The following is a 13,205-nucleotide window of genomic DNA, read 5'->3' as shown; positions in this document are numbered from 1 at the left end:
TCGGGGATCGAGAGCTTCTGGCCATTAAATTAGCACTTGAGGAATGGAGGCATCTGCTGGAGGGATCAAAATTTCCAATTATTATTTACACCGATCACAAGAATCTCTCTTATCTCCAGTCTGCCCAACGGCTGAATCCTCGCCAGGCCAGGTGGTCTCTGTTCTTTGCCCGGTTTAATTTTGAAATTCACTTTCGCCCTGCCGATAAGAACATTAGGGCCGATGCTCTCTCTCGTTCCTCGGAGGCCTCGGAAGTAGAGCTCTCTCCGCAACACATTATTCCTCCGGATTGCCTGATCTCCACTTCTCCAGCCTCCATCAGGCAAACTCCTCCAGGGAAGACCTTCGTCTCTCCACGCCAACGCCTCGGAATCCTCAAATGGGGTCACTCCTCCCATCTCGCAGGCCATGCGGGCATCAAGAAATCCGTGCAACTCATCTCTCGTTTCTATTGGTGGCCGACTCTGGAGACGGATGTTGTTGATTTTGTGCGGGCCTGCACTGTCTGTGCCCGGGATAAGACTCCTCGCCAGAAGCCCGCTGGTCTTCTTCATCCTCTGCCTGTTCCCGAACAGCCTTGGTCTCTGATTGGTATGGACTTTATTACAGACTTACCCCCATCCCGTGGCAACACTGTTGTTTGGGTGGTCGTTGATCGATTTTCCAAGATGGCACATTTTATTCCTCTTCCTGGTCTTCCTTCAGCGCCTCAGTTGGCAAAAAATTTTTTGTACACATTTTTCGTCTTCACGGGTTGCCCACGCAGATCGTCTCGGATAGAGGCGTCCAATTCGTGTCAAAATTCTGGAGGGCTCTCTGTAAACAACTCAAGATTAAATTGAACTTTTCTTCTGCTTATCATCCTCAATCCAATGGGCAAGTAGAAAGAATTAACCAAGTCCTGGGTGATTATTTACGTCATTTTGTTTCTTCCCGCCAGGATGACTGGGCAGACCTTCTACCATGGGCCGAATTTTCGTACAACTTCAGAGTCTCTGAATCTTCTTCCAAATCCCCATTTTTCGTGGTGTACGGCCGTCACCCTCTTCCCCCCCTCCCTACTCCCTTGCCCTCTGGTTTGCCCGCTGTGGATGAAATAACTCGTGATCTTTCCACCATATGGAAAGAGACCCAAAATTCTCTCTTACAGACTTCATCACGCATGAAGAAGTTTGCTGATAAGAAAAGAAGAGCTCCCCCCATTTTTTCTCCCGGAGACAAGGTATGGCTCTCCGCTAAATATGTCCGCTTCCGTGTTCCCAGCTACAAATTGGGACCACGCTATCTTGGTCCTTTCAAAATTTTGTGCCAGATTAATCCTGTCTCTTATAAACTTCTTCTCCCTCCTTCTCTTCGTATTCCTAATGCCTTTCACGTTTCTCTTCTTAAACCACTCATCATCAACCGTTTCTCTCCTAAACTTATCTCTCCCACTCCTTTCTCCGGTTCTTCGGACATCTTTCCTGTAAAGGAGATACTGGCCTCCAAAAAGGTCAGAGGAAAAACCTTCTTTTTGGTTGACTGGGAGGGCTGTGGCCCTGAAGAGAGATCCTGGGAACCTGAGGACAATATCCTAGATAAAAGTCTGGTCCTCAGGTTCTCAGGCTCCAAGAAGAGGGGGAGACCCAAGGGGGGGGGGGGGTACTGTTACGCCGAGCGCTCCGGGTCCCCGCTCCTCCCCGGAGCGCTCGCTACACTCTCGCTCCCGCAGCGCCCCGGTCAGATCCACTGACCGGGTGCGCTGCGATACCGCCTCCAGCCGGGATGCGATTCGCGATGCGGGTGGCGCCCGCTCGCGATGCGCACCCCGGCTCCCGTACCTGACTCGCTCTCCGTCGGTCCTGTCCCGGCGCGCGCGGCCCCGCTCCCTAGGGCGCGCGGGCGCCGGGTCTCTGCGATTTAAAGGGCCACTGCGCCGCTGATTGGCGCAGTGGTTCTAATCAGTGTGTTCACCTGTGCACTCCCTATGTATACCTCACTTCCCCTGCACTCCCTCGCCGGATCTTGTTGCCATCGTGCCTAGTGAAAGCGTTCCCTTGTGTGTTCCTAGCCTGTGTTCCAGACCTCCTGCCGTTGCCCCTGACTACGATCCTTGCTGCCTGCCCCGACCTTCTGCTACGTCCGACCTTGCTTTTGTCTACTCCCTTGTACCGCGCCTATCTTCAGCAGTCAGAGAGGTTGAGCCGTTGCTAGTGGATACGACCTGGTCACTACCGCCGCAGCAAGACCATCCCGCTTTGCGGCGGGCTCTGGTGAACACCAGTAGTGACTTAGAACCGGTCCACTAGCACGGTCCACGCCAATCCCTCTCTGGCACAGTGGATCCACCTCCTGCCAGCCGGCATCGTGACACTTACATTTAGACTAGTTTCTCCCATAGTCGAGATAGTTCTTTCTCCTCATCTCCCCACCTAGGTTGGGCGTGCGTCCCGCACACCTGTTGGACAGCTGACCGTTTGCTGTCACTAGTTTCCCTTTGCATTTCAAGTGCTTCTTACTTTCTACCCCCGTTGTTTGAGGTTTGTATTTTTCCCTTAACTGACCTCCCTTTTCCTTTTTGTTTGTTGTCCTTTTTCTCCTACAGGGCCTGTTCCTGACCGACCACTCGTCCTCTCATCTACTCGCCACAGAAGCGCTTACATCAACACTGCAGTGATGGCTGATATCAAACTCACCACCCTGAACGTTCAGGGGTTCAACGTCCCGGAGAAGAGATCCCAGATCTTCTACCACATGCACAAATTGAAGGTCAGTATACTGTGTTTACAGGAAACACATTTTAAAGTGGGCCACGTCCCTAACAGGTTGAGTAGATACTATCCCACCTGGTTCCACAGCCCAAACCCTGACTCACGCTCCAGGGGGGTTTCTATTGGGATACATAGATCCCTACCCTTCACAGTACAGGAGGTCAAGACTGACGTTGGAGCCAGGTACCTTTTTATCAAGGGACTGATCCTGAACCAGACAGTGACGATTGCCTCGGTTTATGCCCCCAACACAGCCCAAGTTCCTTTCCTCCTGCAGATCCTCGACGACTTGACTTCCTTCACGCAGGGTATGGTGCTCCTTGGGGGTGATTTTAACCTCCCCATCCATCCGGTGCTGGTTGCCTCGACCCGGTGCTCCGCTGTCTCCTATCGCCTACTTGGGCGACTACGTCACCAGCTCCACGCTTTACAGCTGTGCGACGTGTGGCGCCTCCAACACTCGGAGGATCGGGACTATACCCACTATTCTACCCCCCACAGGACGTACGCTAGGCTTGACTACATCTTCCTGATGCACCATCACTTGACCCTACTGTCCTCCTCCCAGATAGGTAACCTTTTCACGAATATAGCACTATATATTCGTAATTACGAATATTCTTTATTTTAATTTTTTTCACAGTACACATCACAGTGATCACACCTCTCTGCTTCCAGCTTGTGTGGTGTAAAGAAGGCTCTAATACCACTGTGTGAGACTGGCGTGCAAATTTTCGCATATGCGAACATTTGCATATGCAAATGTTCGCATATGCAAATTTTCGCATACGCAAAAATAAAACGTGAATATTACGAATATGCAAATTTAGCGAATATATGACGAATATTCGTCCATATATTCGTAAAATATCGCAAATTCGAATATGGCCTATGCCGCTCAACACTATCTCTAAATACCCCGCAGTTTTTGTGGAGGCTTAATGAGTTTCTCCTCTTGGACGTTGCATGCGTGGCAAACCTGAAGAAGGCCATGGCCGACTTCCTGGTGATTCATGAGCATGACAGCACCACCAAGCCAGTCCAATGGGAGACGAGACACTCAAGTGTGTATTGTGGGGTATCCTCATTAGCCACGGTTCCCGCCTCAAGAGGGAGAAGGCTGCCAAACTCAAGGGCCTTTTAACGCAGCTTGACGCGCTAGAGGCGCAACACAAAAGGTCCCTATGAGATTCAACATTGAGGGATCTCATTAAAGTCCGCCACGAGGTTTGTGCCCTGCTAAACGACAAGTTTAAACAATTTCCCAAAAATGTCCCAAAGCGTTCTATGAGTGGGGCAACAAGCCGGGGAGGCTCCTAGCTAGGTCTCTTGGTGATCAGCGGGCTGCCCTATACATCCCATCCATTATGACCCCACAGGGAGGGAAGTCCCTCCTGACCTCTGAGATCTTGGAAGCGTTTGAACGGTATTATGCAGACCTTTACAATCTCCCTTCCCCTTCTGCGGTTCCACATCCTCCCCTCCCCCAAATTTCGCTCTCGGACTACATGAGTCAGACCTCACTCCCTAGACTGCCGGCAGAGGTCATTGACCATCTGGAGACCCCCTTTTCTGAGGCAGAAGTAGCGGAGGCCATAGCTGGCCTGCCTTCGGGGAAGAGCCCCGGCCCCGATGGATATACGGGCAAGTTTTTTAAAAATCTGAAACCGGAGCTCCTCCCCATCCTCAGTGCAACCTTTAATGCAGTGTCTCCAGAGGTGGGTTTCCCCTCGGCTTCTCTCTCTGCCATTATCATGGTCATACCTAAAGAGGGCAAGGATCCCAACCTGTGTCTCAGTTATCGCCCCATTTCCCTATTGAACACAGACATTAAATTGTTTGCAAAATTGCTAGCGGACCATCTGGCGACTGTTCTGGGGCCCCTAGTCCACCCTGACCAATCTGGTTTTCTACGCTCAAGGGAGGCTCGAGACAATACGGTCCGAGCTTTCTCTGTGATTCACAGAGCCACCTCCGACAACACATGATTAATGTTCCTCTCATTGGATACCGAAAAGGCATTTGATCGGGTGGACTGGGGGTTCATGAGGAGCTCGCTGACTCAGATAGTTTTGGGCCCTTCAATGCTAGCCCGTGTGACTGCGCTGTACGGGGATCCTCAAGCTAGGGTGAGAGTGAATGGCTCCTTGTCTTCTCCTATTAAAATCCGGAACGGGATGCGCCAGGGCTGTCCGCTCTCCCCCTTACTCTATATTATCTGCATGGAACATCTTCTAGTTGCATTCAGAGCAGACCCAGATGTTAAGGGCTATTCTCTAGGGGGAGACGTACATCTCTGCTCGGCCTTCATGGACGATCTCCTTTTGTATCTGTCTTCCCCACGCACTTCCCTACCTGCAGTTACTCGTGCCCTCAGCCTCTACTCCCACTTAAGCAACCACAAAATTAATGTATCCAAGAGTTTAGCCCTCAATATCACCCTCCCTGCTTTGGAAGTTGCCCTGCTGAAGACGGACTACCCCTTCCAATGGGCCCCCGAGTCTTTTTGATACCTGGGGATTCAGCTCCCGCGAAGGCTCCCTAATGCCTTCTCCCTTAACTTCCTTCCTCTGCTTTCTGCTATAGAGAGAGATCTAGAGAGGTGGTTGAGGGGGACTTTTTCATTGGTGGGAAGGGCTAATATTTTAAAAATGAAGTGCTCCCCAGATTGTTGTACCTCTTTCAGGCTGTGCCGCTGCCCTTGCCAACCCCCTACCTTAAAAAACTTGAGAGATTATTCTGCCAGTTTGTGTGGGCGGGGCTGCCGTCGAGGATTTCCAGAAAAATTTTGCACAGGAGAAAGCAAGCCGGTGGGCTCGCAGTCCCGGACTGTGGGGCCTACTATATCGCTGCCACTTTGACCCGCTATCTGGACTTCTTCCACGGCCGATCGACCAGGCGATGGGTGGACCAGGAGCGCCGACATGCGGGGACTCTAGTTCTCACCTTTCCCCGGCTACCGAGTAGCGCTATTTCGTCAGTGGCCCTGGGGGCCTTGCCCTGGGTCTCGAGGGAACTCCTAATTGCATTTCAGCATAACCCCCGTATCTCCGCTCTTTTACCTCCAGATGGCCCCCTGACCCACCATTCCCGCCGGGCCTGATGGGCACTTCTTTTCTAGGACTGAATAGTTAGGTAAAGAATGGGGGGCGCTCCCAGAGTGAGATGCAAATGCAAAGTCTGTTGCAGGATCTTGCTGGTAGCTCGCCAATTGTGAGCTGTTGGATGAAAGCTGCTGCACTCCGACCGGGTCTAGGCTCTTATGCAAGAGCCAGTGGAGATACGGGATAGGTAGCACGAGGCTACAGAAAAGGCCGGTTGATTGGGGAGGCGCTGCTATTTGTATGTAAAAGGACGGAGAGACTCAAGCCAGCACAGGTAAAACTAGTTTATTTAGAAAAAATGTGGACAACGCGTTTCGGCACTCTCAAGGTGCCTTCCTCAGGTCCAAAGTGTACAATACTGAAAGATAGTAAAAACGAGGGTATAATAAAGAGACAGGGTAGAGAATAGAGGTACAGTGGATGTACAGTGTGCGATAAGACAAATGTGTACGTGATCTGAAATAGTTAAAAGATACAGTAAACTTAAGGGTAAAAAGTATGTGTACCTATGTTTGATTTGTTAAAATAAAATATATATGTAAAATATATATAAAAAAAAAAAAAAAAAAAAAAAAAAAAATAAAAAAAAGTACCATATATACTCGAGTATAAGCCGACCCGAGTATAAGCCGAGGCCCCTAATTTCAACCCAAAATCCCAGGAAAAGTTATTGACTCGAGTATAAGCCTAGGGTGGGAAATACATCATCCCCCCCTGTCATCATCCAGACCCCCGTCATTAACATCTTCATCATCATCACCACCTGTCATCATCCAGACCCTCATCATCATCACCTGTCATCATACCCTTGTCATCATCCCACACACCCCCTTCATCATCTCCTTGCCATCATCCACACCCCCCTTCATCATCCCCTTGTCATCATCCCATACCCCCCTTCATCATCCCCACCCCCCTTCATCATCCCCTTGTAATCATCCCACACCCCCCCCTTCATCATCCCCTTGTCATCATCCCCACCCCCCTTCATCATCCCACACCCCCCCTTCATCATCCTCTTGTCATCATCCCACACCCCCCCTTCATCATCCTCTTGTCATCATCCGCCCTCAGTGGTCTTCAACCTGCGGACCTCCAGTGGTTTCAAAACTACAACTCCCAGCAAGCCCGGGCAGCCATCGGCCTTCAACATCATCCAGCCCCCTCTCACCCCCTTTAGTTCTGTACAGTACTCGCCTCCGCTCGGCACTGGTCCGGTGCTGCAGGACTGTCTGGTGGGGAGGTCGTCCGGTGGGATAGTCATTCCGGGCTGCCATCTTCACCGGGAGCGCCTCTTCTCCGCGCTTCGGGCCCAGAATAGAGGCGTTGCCTTGACAATGACGCAGAAGGACGTTGGTAATGAACGTACCTCTGCGTCGTCGTCAAGGCAACATGACTATTCTGGGGCCAGGCCCGAAGCGCTTAGAAGAGGCCTCCCCGGTGAAGATAGCAGCCCGGAACCACTATCCCACTGGACGACCTCCTCTCCGGACAGTCCTGCAGCACCGGACCAGCGCCGAGCGGAGGCGAGTACTGTACAGAACTAAAGGGGGTGAGAGGGGGCTGGATGATGTCGAAGGCCGCAGTGGTCTTCAACCTGCGGACCTCCGGAGGTTTCAAAACTACAACTCCCAGCAAGCCCGGACAGCCGATGGCTGCCCGGGCTTGCTGGGAGTTGTAGTTTTGAAACCTCTGGAGGTCCGCAGGTTGAAGACCACTGCGGGTGGAGAGTTCACTTGAGTATAAGCCGAGGGGGGTGTTTTCAGCACGAAAAATCGTGCTGAAAAACTCGGCTTATACTCGAGTATATACGGTATGTGAGTGTAGCATTTTGTTGCTACATGTATGACAGCTTTTGTTGCAATAGTGGGTGTATATAGATCATAGCTTGTGATCTCAGCCGAGGGTGGTTGTCAGTGTAAACGGTGTTACCAAGGTCCCGGGTGGACCTGATATATCGTATCAACTACACACCACAAGCCACCCTATGCATATGTTTAGACAGTGGTGGTTGGTAGGGCCCATTGCTATATGGTTTTTCTAGAGTGCAGCTCTATTGTGTGTAAAAAATGAACAAACAATTTCTACGCGTAAAATGATAAGTAGTATGTAAAATGTGAGTACACAGTCAATTTATATGGATAAGTCGATATACAAAAAATTTGTAAGAGTGGATCAATAGATAAATAGTGTAATCAATAGATGGCTTTTGCATATGTAAACTATACAGAAGTAATATACAAATAGATCAATGAATGATTAAAATTGAAGAGCACAATTAAAGCGTATGTACATTGACAGTGCAGCATTACAAAAGGGCAATATAAGTATGGTAAAGGGACTTACCCAACTTCTATATTAGTGGACAGAGTAACTGAGAAGGGAATAAACAGCAGTCAGATTGGGGAGTGCGGTTAAGAGGGCTGGTAAGAGGGGGGTGGGTTGGTAGGGAGTAGTGAGGGGTAAATGAGTGAGTTATGAGGCATTACCTGCTGGAGATCCTGTGAGCAGCAACGTTGGCGTGGTCCCGACAGCGTGCTTGCACTGAGCGCGCGTATTAATGCGCTCTCAGTGCCGCCACGTCACTTCCGGCTGGTCCCGGATGGCGAGGAGAAGGGCTGTGTTTGTCTGTGGTGACAGACAAGCGTGGGGATGTGTCGGCGCACTGGTGTGGAGATGGTCTGTGCTAGTCTGTATTTACAGACAAGCATGGGGGTGGTGACAATGCACTGTGTGTGTGCGCACGGCTTGTGGATGAATGTAAAGTGCGGCATACAGATGTGTACCGTACTGGCCACTATACGCCCCAATGTTTGTTGGTATTAAAGTTATTGTCTATAGCTGTGAGGGTCCTAAAAAGTGACCCACATATATGTGTTCCATACTGGGCAATATAAGCCCCAATGTTTGTTGGTATTAAAGTAGTTGTCTATGGCTGTGTGGGTCCTTGACAGTGGGTGATGGGATGTGTAAGGGAATGTTATGGGGGAGGGGAGCTAAGGTGGGAGGGGGGGGGAGATGGGGTGAGGGTGGAGTGTGGGGGTTGAAAGTGGGGGAATGGAAAGGGTGGGAAAGGGAAGCCAGGGGGTGGGGAGGGAAAAGTGGACGGGGGGTGGGGGTGGGGGGGAAACTGGGGGAAGAAGGGGGTTTTGGTGGGGGGAGACTGTGGGGAGTTTGTGGCAGATGGGAGAAGTAGCAGGGATCTATGGTGGTGTGCTAATTAAGGCTGGGGGCTTATGCAGACTTTTAAAATTCAATATAATCGTTCAGGTCATCCGGATACAGGCAGCGTATTCTTGAAGTCAGGAATATACAGACCTTTAAAGTTCAATGCAATCATTCAGACCATCTGGGTACATTCAGCGCATTTTGAAAATCCAATAGGCTTCTCTTTTATTCAAAGTAAGGGATCGGGAGTATCATGGGGAACCTGTTCAATTGGGGTGATTTTGATTGAAGAAAAATCCTTGTTGTGTTCTTCCGTGATGTGACGTGAGACACTCTGTTTCAATTATCCTTTTGTACAGTTATATCAGTGGCCATTAGGGCATTTCCGTAATGTCTGTGTTGTCCTCCCGATATATTGAATGCCACAAATGCAAAGGTATCAGAGGATGTTGGAAGCAATGATGCTTGGCTGCTGGATAAGTTGCGTGTGTAGGCTTTCAGGAGGGTATTGGGGTAGTTCTTCTGTTTGAAACGTTCCTGTAATATTTTTGATTGAGTTTTGTAGTCATTTGTTTGGGTGCAGTTCCTCCTTATCCTGCGGTATTGACTGAAAGGGATGTTTCTTAGTCATTTTTTGTAATGTGCACTTTTGAAGTCTAAGAAACTGTTCGCATCTACCTCTTTGAAGTGTGTAGATGTGATAATTTTGTTATCCTGGTGGCTTACTGTAAGATCCAAAAAGACAGTGGATTTGTGGCTGTAATTTGGGCTGAATTCCAGGCCCCAGTGGTTATTGTTCAGATGTTTAATGAACAGTTGGGCTCGTTCCGGTCCTCCTGTCCAAATGATGAATAAATTGTCTATGTAACGCTTGTAGTAAAGGATGTTGGCATAGTGTTCTGTGGATCCATAGATGTATTCTTGTTCGAAACCTCCCATGAAAAGGTTGGCGTAGCTGGGGGCCAAACGGGTCCCCATTGCCGTGCCACGCTTCTGGTGATACAGAGTGTCGTTGTGGCTGAATACGTTATGGGTCAGGATGAACTCCAGACCCTCAAGTAGGAAGTTGATTTGTTTTTCTTCAAGGTTCTTTGTTTTGTGTAGGAAATGGGCTGTTGTTTTTAGGCCAAGTTCATGGCGGATGTTAGAGTAAAGTGAGGTTACATCGAGGGTGAGAAACATGAATTGAGGTTCCCAACAAATTTCCATAAGGTCCTGGATGAGGCTAGCCGAGTCTTTTAGATATGAAGGAAGAGTGATGACAATGGTCTGCAAATATAAATCAATGAAGTGTGACAGTTGACTGGTGAGTGATCCAATTCCTGAAATTATAGGTCTTCCGTGTGAGTTATTGAGGTCTTTGTGTATTTTGGGCAGGTGATAAAAGAATGCTAGTTGCGGATTGGATACTGTTAGGAAATCCTTTTCTTTCTTATTGAGGATGCCTTCTGTATGGGCTGAGGTTATGAGTATTCTTGTTGGTATCCTGGAGATGGGTCGGTATCAAGTTTTGTATAGTAGGAGACGTCTGATAATATTTGGTCGGCTTCATTGAGGTAGTCTCTCCTGTCTTGGACTACTACTCCTCCTCCCTTGTCCGCACTTCATATTACCAAGTTTTGATTTTCTTTCAGAGACTTCAGTGCTTGGCTACCCTCTTATGATATGTTATTGTTCTTCAGTTTGTGCAATGCCAGCACGCGTAGGCTGGTGATCTCATCTAAGACGATACTATAAAAGGTGTGGAGGTGGTGTCCCTTGTGGCGATGTGGGTAAAAGTTTGATTTTCCCTTTACATCTTGGTGTATGTAGGGGTCAAGATGCGAATCCGTCGAAGGTGGGGGGAGTACGTTCTTGGTTTTCTCAATTTCGAAATGTCTTTTTTTGTGTAAGCTTTCGAATAAAAGCATTTAGATCTACAAACACATCAAAATCATTAATCGATTGTGTCGGGCAGAAGGATAGTCCTTTTCCTAGTAGCGAATGTTCGGCTTTGGAGAGTTGATGCTTGGAAAGGTTGAAGATTTGAATTATTTCACTTCGTTTTTCTTTGGGGTCTGTGTGTTTGGATTGGCATCGTGGCTTACTCCTTTTTCCTCCTCTGGTTCCTCTGGTCTTTTTGGATCTTACAGTAAGCCACCAGGATAACAAAATTATCACATCTACACACTTCAAAGAGGTAGATACGAACAGTTTCTTAGACTTCAAAAGTGCACATTACAAAAAATGGCTAAGAAACATCCCTTTCAGTCAATACCGCAGGATAAGGAGGAACTGCACCCAAACAAATGACTACAAAACTCAATCAAAAATATTACAGGAACGTTTCAAACAGAAGAACTACCCCACTACCCTCCTCAAAGAAGCCTACACACGCAACTTATCCTGCAGCCAAACATCATTGCTTCCAACATCCTCTGATACCAACAGCAACAGGAAACCAGAAAACTCTACCATTACCAAAACAACTGGATTCTCTACCAACTTCATAACCACATATAAGCAATCTTATTGTCAAATCCGCGACATATTCAAGAAAAATTGGCCCATCCTCCTACAGGATCCGATTCTGAAAAAGATCATACCCTCCCATCCTGGCTTCACCTTCCGAAGGGCAAAAACCTTGAGAAACGTCTTAGCACCAAGCCGACTGAAGAAGGCCAAAACTACCAATGAAACCCTACATCAGCAAACTCTTGCGACCCTAACACCAGGCTCGTATAAATGCAGGCAAACAGGTTGTCTGTGCTGCATGAACATCATGCATAACATCTTCACCTTCACCTCCAGGATGACATCTACAACCTTTTTAATCAAATCTCGTTTAAGCTGCAATTCAAACTTTGTGATTTACCTCATCAAATGCATTTGTGGCAATCAATATATCGGGAGGACCACACAGACATTACGGAAACACCTTAATGGCCACCGATATAACTGTACAAAAGGATATTTGAAACAGAGTGTCTCACGTCACATCACGGAAGAACACAAGGATTTCTCTTCAATCAAAATCACCCCAATTGAACAGGTTCTCCATGATACTCCCAACCGATCCCTTACTTTGAACAAAAGAGAAGCCTATAGGATTTTCAAAATGCGCTGCCTGTACCCAGATGGTCTGAACGATTGCATTGAACTTTAAACGTCTGTATATTCCTCGCTTCAAGAATACACTGCCTGTATCCGGATGACCTGAACCATTATATTGAATTCTAAAAGTCTGTATAAGCCCCCAGCCTTAATTAGCACACCCACCATAGATCCCTGCTACTTCTCCCATCTGCCACACACCCCCCCCACAGTCTCCCCCCACCACAACCCCCTTCTTCCCCCCGCCCCGTTTCCCCCCTCCCCCGTCCACTTTTCCCTCCCCACCCCCTGGCTTCCCTTTACCACCCTTTCCATTCCCCCACTTTCAATCCCCACACTCCACCCTCACCCCATCTTCCCCCTCCCCCATAACATTCCCTTACACATCCCATCACCCACTGTCAAGGACCCACACAGCCATAGACAACTACTTTAATACCAACAAACATTGGGGCTTATATTGCCCAGTACGGTACACATATATGTGGGTCACTTTTTTCAACAAACATTGGGGCGTATAGTGCCCAGTATGGTACACATCTGTATGCCACACTTCACATTTATCCACAAGCCGTGCGCACACACACAGTGCATTGTCACCACCCCCATGCTTGTCCATAAATACAGACTAGCACAGACCATCTCCACACCAGTACAGCACACATGTGTGTGCCGGGCGCACGCATATGTGCGCCGACACATCCCCACACTTGTCTGTCACCATCGACAAACACTGCCCTTCTCCTGGCCAGCCGTGACTCACTGACAGCTGGCGTCTGAGGTTGACCAGCCGGACGTGAAGTGGCGGCACTAAGAGCGCATTAATACGCGCGCTCAGTGCAAGTACGCTGTCGGGACCACGCCAGTGTCGCTGCACACAGGTTCTCCAGCAGGTAATGCCTCATAACTCACTGATTTACCCCTCGCTACTCCCTACCAACCCAACCCCCCTCTTACCAGCCCTCTTAACCGCACTCCCCAATCTGACTGCTGTTTATTCTCTTCTCAGTTACTCTGCCCACTAATATAGAAGTTGGGTAAGTCCCTTTACCATACTTATATTGCCCTTTTGTAATGCTGCACTGTCAAT

Source organism: Hyla sarda, chromosome 3 (genome assembly GCF_029499605.1).
Source record: "Hyla sarda isolate aHylSar1 chromosome 3, aHylSar1.hap1, whole genome shotgun sequence".
In the NCBI taxonomy this organism is placed as follows: domain Eukaryota; kingdom Metazoa; phylum Chordata; class Amphibia; order Anura; family Hylidae; genus Hyla; species Hyla sarda.
Note: the sequence above shows the minus strand (reverse complement) of the source record.